Here is a 7,245-nt window from a genome sequence, read left to right on the forward strand (position 1 = left end):
TTCTAAAGTTTGGATGCGAAGGCAAATTTCATATTGCAGCGTTCAAAATCTTTGCAAACTAATTTTATTTGACTTGACGTTATCAAATATTTATATTTAACCACTTACCGACTTTTCTTTGTCTACCGGTTTCGAGACGTACCCGTCTCTTCATCAAATATATACCGGAGGTACTTCACGAGTCATTCATCCAGGTACTTTGAAGTTGATTAGTGCTAATAGATTTGGGCAGACCCATGGAAAGTTGACAATCTTAAATTAATTCAACAAATCTATAATTGTTATTCTCTCAGTAAGTTTAAACAAAATTAAAGGATTTAATAGGAAATCAAAGTTAATAAATTCACATCTGATTTCAAATTTAAAGTTAACAGGTTTCTCCAAAAAATATTTTGAACTCTTTCAAGAGTATCTATATTGGTGTTATCTCTAATACCTAGTCCATATATTTGAGTTGTATTCCAACTGGGTCCTAACGAAAGCCGTATAAATCAATTTCAATGTTTTAATATTTTTAAAGTCTTTTGTCACTCGCAAAATAAATCCTAACATTTTCAAGGGTTTATTGGCGATGCAATTTATGTGATTTGCAAAAAGCGTATGATAAAGTTAATAGAATTAAATTGTGGGGCGTGTTGAAAAAGAATCTAGTAAACAATAAACTTATACGTGAAGTATCGTCTCTCTATGAGGAGAGTTCAGCGTGTGTAAGAGTTGATGGGGGATTCACATCTTGGTCTGCGATCTCAAAAGGCGTGAAACAGGGATGTGTAATGTCACCATGGTTGTTTAATCTATACACGGACAGCTGTATGAAAGAGATAGAATGTATGGGTATTAGAGCAAAAATTGATAATTTTTCAGTAAGCTGCATGTTGTATGTTGAATTTGTGTATCTGGGAAGCATGTTTTCAAGAGATAGAAGAGTAGAAAAAGATATTGAAAGGAGAGTGAATGCGGGCAACAAAATGAACGGAGCACTAAGCACAGTAATTTCTAATAAGAATATGTCAATCGAAGCTAAACCGGCATTGCACAACGGAGTTTTAGTCCCAACACTTATGTATGGAAGTGAAACATGGAACTGGCAGAGGAAGGATGGAAGCTAAGTAAACGCGGTTGAAATGCGATCACTTAGACGAATGTGTGGGAAATCAATGTATGACAGGGTTACAAATGATGAAATCAGGCGAGAGTGTAAATCTGAGTTAAGTTTAATTGATAAGAATAAAAAAGGGTCTCTGAGATCATTTGGTCACGTACAGCGAATGGACAACGAAAGAATGATAAAAACAAGTTTATATGGCGAAAATGAACGGTAACGTGAGACAAAGACGACCAAAGAAGACGTGGCATGATCAGATAAACCAAAATCTTAAGTCTGGTCATGTCAAAAGCAAACTGAACCAAAGGGCATGTACAAATGTGGAAGAAGATAGGAATGTATGCCAGGATAGACGTGTGTGGCGGTCCATTCTCTCTGCCTATCTCTACGGGGAAATGGCGTGATGGTAGTGGTAGTAGTAGAAATTTATGTGACTGATAAAAGACAACCTTTGATTTAAAATGATACCTAAATCTCGCACTTCACAAACAGAAACTAATTTTTTGTTGTTTAGTAAATAACAGCATTTATCAATATTATTCCTGGCCGATTACCTTTCTTTCCTATCCTTTTCTTGACCCATCCTTGTTGTACCTACCTTACATCAAGATAGAAGATATTCAAAATGAAACAGAATAACTTTTTGACAGTACACGACATTGCATAAAAAGTTCTAGAATTCGTCGCTCGTCGTTGGAAACATCGTTACATTTCATAGTGCATTTCATCATCCAGTGCCCGAAATTAAAGAACATTCACATCAGGTCAAAAGTAGGTGTCCATTCCTTGTTTTTGTCTTTTATTCAAATACTCCCAACCTATTACAAAACTGAATGAAATTCGTTTTTACATTACGGTCCGCCTTTTCATTAATAGTTGTTCCCAATCGAAAAATCAAATAGGATAGTGATAGAAATAAGTATAGTCAAGAAGGAAGGTAGAATCATATTTTAATACATCAGACTGTGTTCAAAAATCCCCTCACTTTGCTCTATTTTCACTGCGCTCATGCCTGAAGTCGCCGCGTAATGTTGCCAGATAATATAACCTTGACACAAATATATTTGAAAAAAGGCAATTTGTGAATTTTTTAAAAATCTTATTGTACACGCTGTAGCACAACAGAGTTGTTAAGTAAAGGTTCATTTCATTTCATTCTATGTACCACCTATATTAAGCAGAACATCTACAATATTTTATTGTCAAAATTCTCGAACGGTAGCTTAATATAACTCACCTATTGTTAGATTACAGAATACCGGGAATGAATATGCATCACATTTTGATATATTTAGTTTATCTCTGCCTAACTTAAAAAATAAAGTGACCAACATATTTTTATCAAAAAGAGCAAATCATCTTCAGAAGATTGGGTTGGAATAGTTATAATTTGATTGATTAATGTATTTTGTTATTGTATAATTTCTTTAAAATATGTATGTATTTCAAGTAATTAATAATGTGTATATTACGAGTATATTAATATTTCATACTCGATTTTTTTTATTTTTAATCTTTTTATTTCTAAGCACTCTTTATACCACATATATGTAAATGGCAGAAATGCCGTATATAAATAAATAAATAAATCAATTTAATAAGAGTAATTGAATTAATGAACTTTGAGCTGAAAAATAAAAATAAATTAGTTTTACACAAAACGGAGAATTTTCATTTTTTATTTATTGATATATCAACGGTTTAAAGAACCTTTTACAATAAAAAGTTTTACAGAAATAATTAGGGCAGTGAACAATTCATTATGTAATATTTAATATAAAATATAATTGTATAATTCAACTGAATAATTAAAACTTAATTTTTTTTTCAAGTAAAATATAAAAAATACTACAAAAACGTAAAAAAGAAACATAACATACCCAAGATGACAAATGAAAGATGACAATTAAAGTGAGATAATCTTATGCGCTAAATATAAATATAACAAAGTAAAGTTGAGAATAATTTAACATAAATATAAAGTGGCTAGTATTTAGCTAGGTAATAATGAAAAAAAAAATAATGCTGCAATAATACTTTATAAAAAATACGTTTTTTGGATAAAAATGAAAGTTGAAATAATCTTTAGAATTCCTTTATTTTATCAGTTGGTTGGAAGAAGTTGGAATTTAGCAATAAAACCACAAATGTATAATTTATATACAAAGAAATAAACAAAAATACGTTTCCAAGAAAACAAAATTTAATTTAATAATATATTTTCAAATAAATTCATTACTTTTCTAAAAAATAACGAGTATGTATGAGTTATGTCATGTAAAAAAATATTTTATGTTTTAAAGATAATATTGGTCAAATGTCCACCACGGTATTGATTAATATAAGAGGTCCAATTTTCGTTAGTTCTCTTATTAGATGAGCAAAGTGCGAGTCCATGATTGAAAAGTTAAACTAAATTCTTAGATAAATACTGAGGTGCCGGGTTTCAAAGAATGTTGCATAAAAGAGAAAGAAATTGAAAGATTATGCCCTGTGCAAAAGAAGAACATTTTAATTCTTTTCAAGAGAAAGACATTAACGTTTTTTTTTCAAATGGAGAGTTCAGTAAAACTTTTTACCAATTTCCTCATTCCTATAAATCATACTTTTTGAATAAGAACATATCAATATAGTCCTACCCAAAAGTTTTAATTTTCTCTGTGTTGAGTAAGATTTTTGTAATATTACCTTTTAGAAACAGAACCAATCATTCGTTTTATATTTAGATAAATGACCTTTTGTGTCATAAAAACATTTCTCCTCAAAATCCGAGGAGCAAATTATGCTTTGCTTTGATGGTTTCCAAAACTCATCTCGCCGTACTCTTTGTATTATTTATATCCACTCCGTTTTCCTTCTTTCATCAACAAATTAGCTAATATTTCAGTAAACCAATTAAAACTAATGTTCTTTTTAAAACAAAGTAGCCTAAATAAATTAATTACCCTGCCAACACTAACAAAATGTTAAACAATTTTCTTCGAAAATCTGACAGGTGGAAAAATAATAAAATTTTTGAGTAATGCATTTGCTACTTACACATGCATTTGCAAATTACACATGAAATGCGATCCCATCCTGTTTCTTGTTGATCCTATTAGCATTTTTACACTAAAAATGACTCAACACGGCATAGTTGAATTCAAAAAGACAGGCGTCGTGGCGCAGTTGGTTAGATGGCTGACTGTGAAACTGGCGTCGCGGGTTCGATTCCCACCAGTTGCAAGGAAAAAATCCATACAAGGTTTCCTTCTCAATTGGTCTGGGTGTTGTGGTGAATTTTTCACTACTTCCATCCATATCCCCTCTTTCCCACCTGCTGACAAGCCTCTTAAATAGAGGCTTAGCGGGCTATCCTTAAACATTTTGAAAAATTGAGAGTTGTGTACTGAGCGACGTCTACAAAGAAACTAATGGGTCAAAACGTAAAACTACTGGTTTAAGAGTAGTTAAGTCGCATTCTATTTGATGCGCGTATGCGGTTCCTGGACTATTCTTAATTCTATGAGAATATGATTATTTATTCTGAAAAAACGCAAAAAATAAAGGCAGAATAGTGAATGTTACATTGTGTGTAAAATGGCTAAATAAACCAGCAAATGACAAGTCATAAGTCTTGTGGATGCATAGACTTAGATATTCCGTTCTCTAAAATGTTATTCGTCTCTGTTGTAATATGTTAACATTTTATATCTGTTAAGGATACACATTTTTTTAATCAACTATTTGAGGGAACCGACCATAGGACCATAGGACCATAGGACCATAGGCTTGAAAATGAATGCTTCAAAAACTAAAGTTATGAGTGATGCAAACCAATCATGTAACATCTTAGTAAATGGAGAAATAATTGAAAAGATTGATAGTTATATATACTTAGGACATGAAATAAAGCTCGGCAAAGATAATCAAGAGGTAGAAATAGAAAGAAGGCGAGGTTTAGCATGGGCCGCCTTTGGTAAGCTCTCATATATCCTGAAATCTCCGAAGTATTCACATTACTTAAAGAAGAAACTTTTTGATGCTTGTGTTCTCCCTGTACTGACATATGGCTGTGAAACTTTTGTGTTCACGAAAAAAATTTTACACAAATTATCAGTGACACAGAGAGCCATGGAAAGGAGAATTCTGGGTATTTCGTTGAGAGACAGAAAAACCAATACATGGATTAGAGCGAGAACAAAGATCGCCGATGTGGTCCATAGGGCTGTCAACCAGAAATGGAGCTGGGCTGGTCATATAGCCAGAATCACAGACTCTAGATGGACCAAAAAAGTCCTGGAATGGCGACCCAGAACGGGTAGAAGAAGTGTCGGCAGGCCTCAGACAAGGTGGTCTGATGACATAAGACGAGTTGCAGGAAGTGGTTGGATGCGGTTGGCTCAGGATAGGGAAATATGGAGACTAAAGGGGGAGGCCTATGTTCAACATTGGACAAGAGACGGCTGATGATGATGATGATGATGATGACTCTCTAAAACATAAGACTTAAATCGTAGGAGAGCTTTATGAGACGCGCATATCCCCTAACATATTCCCTTGGGAGAAGAAGGCTTTATCTCTGGCTGGAATTATGTCCGAGTAACTTCACCCGGCCGAGAGAATTCTTCCGTCCCATCCGGTCATACGAGTAGTGAAAAAACCTACACTTACATAAGTTAAAAACTAGGTTAAAAAAATAAAATATTTAGATAAAGATAGGTAACTTTTAACCGGCTTCAACCGATTTCAATATTTCTATAAAATCGTATATTTTTTAATGTTAATAATTTAAGTAAGTACTTATTAATTAAGTACTGAACTCTACTGATGTTAAAAATAACATATTAAAATGAGTTAATTTGGAAATACAAAAAGCGATTCATAACAGGAAAAAAATCATAACTAACCAAATAACCAATATTTATTTTAGTTCACTCCGGTTTAGTTTCTAACGTATCCATCTCACATTACCATCCTTTCAAGAAAAAGAGACTTGATTTATTTGTTTCATTAGCAGCATACTGATAAAATAAAATAAAATAAGAACGAATTCGTTAGTTAAGTAAACTTTGAGAAAGAAGCTTGTTTAATTTTGAAACCGGTTGGTGGAAAAAAAAATAGTGCTTAAAAACAAAGTTATTTTTTTATGTTGATAATTTTATTTATAAATTGTCATTTATCATCGTCATCATGGGTTCGACAGCCCTAGGTGGGCCTTGGTTGAATTCAGGAGTCTCCTCCACTCTTGCCGGTCTGCTGCCCTTCATCTTCAGTTCCTTACTTCCAACATTGTCATATCTGCGCTGATGCAGTCCATCCTTCACATTTTGGGCCTTCCTGGTCTTTGGCGTCCTTGTGGCACAGAGAGAGTTAGGCATTTTATGGGGCTTTCGTTGTGCATTCTAATTAAATAGCAAGCCTATAGCAAGCGTCCCACCTTTATGGAGTTGATTACATAGGGCGCTCGGTAGATATCATATAGCCCTCTATTGTAACGACGGAGTCAATTATGGTTTTCTATCACAGGACCATAGATAATTCTGAAGATTCTTCTTTTGAAAGATGCAAACATATTTATTACCAGGGAAATAGAGCATTTCGACATTAATATGTACTGTATCCTGGTTAGGTTAGTCTCCATCTAACATGCCTCAGGCTGTTAAAGAATTTTTTTGTATCTGAATTAAATCATAAGTAATTCCATACGAATACCGAAAGAAAATTGTTAAAAATAAAACAACTTAATCATATACAAAAATCGACTTACGTATAAGAATAAAATAACAATTTATTGTAAGGTTAATTTAAATTATTGCTACCTACCATTGTCTATGCTCAGCGGAGCTATTCTGAACCACTCGAAAAATACGGAAGATAAAAAGATAAAAGCTTTTTTTACGCCCGCGAGAGCGTTTGGAATATCACCCACATCGTCAGTTCAGTGTCATCGAACAAAGACTTCATGAACCACAGTTTAAAATGTATCAAAATAATCTATTCGTCGGGAGATGGAATAAAAAACAATAAGTCTGTCATAATACGAAAAAAAGTATTTGTTAAGTGTCCTCGACACGGGAAACTCTAGTGTTCTAGTCACATTATTTTTATTTTTAATCTTTGTTTATATTGTAAAAAAAAATTATAAATACATAAGTTTT

This window comes from Micrasema longulum, unplaced genomic scaffold, assembly GCF_059751315.1.
Source record: "Micrasema longulum isolate JH-2025_06_02 unplaced genomic scaffold, ASM5975131v1 h1tg000131l, whole genome shotgun sequence".
Lineage (NCBI taxonomy): Eukaryota > Metazoa > Arthropoda > Insecta > Trichoptera > Brachycentridae > Micrasema > Micrasema longulum.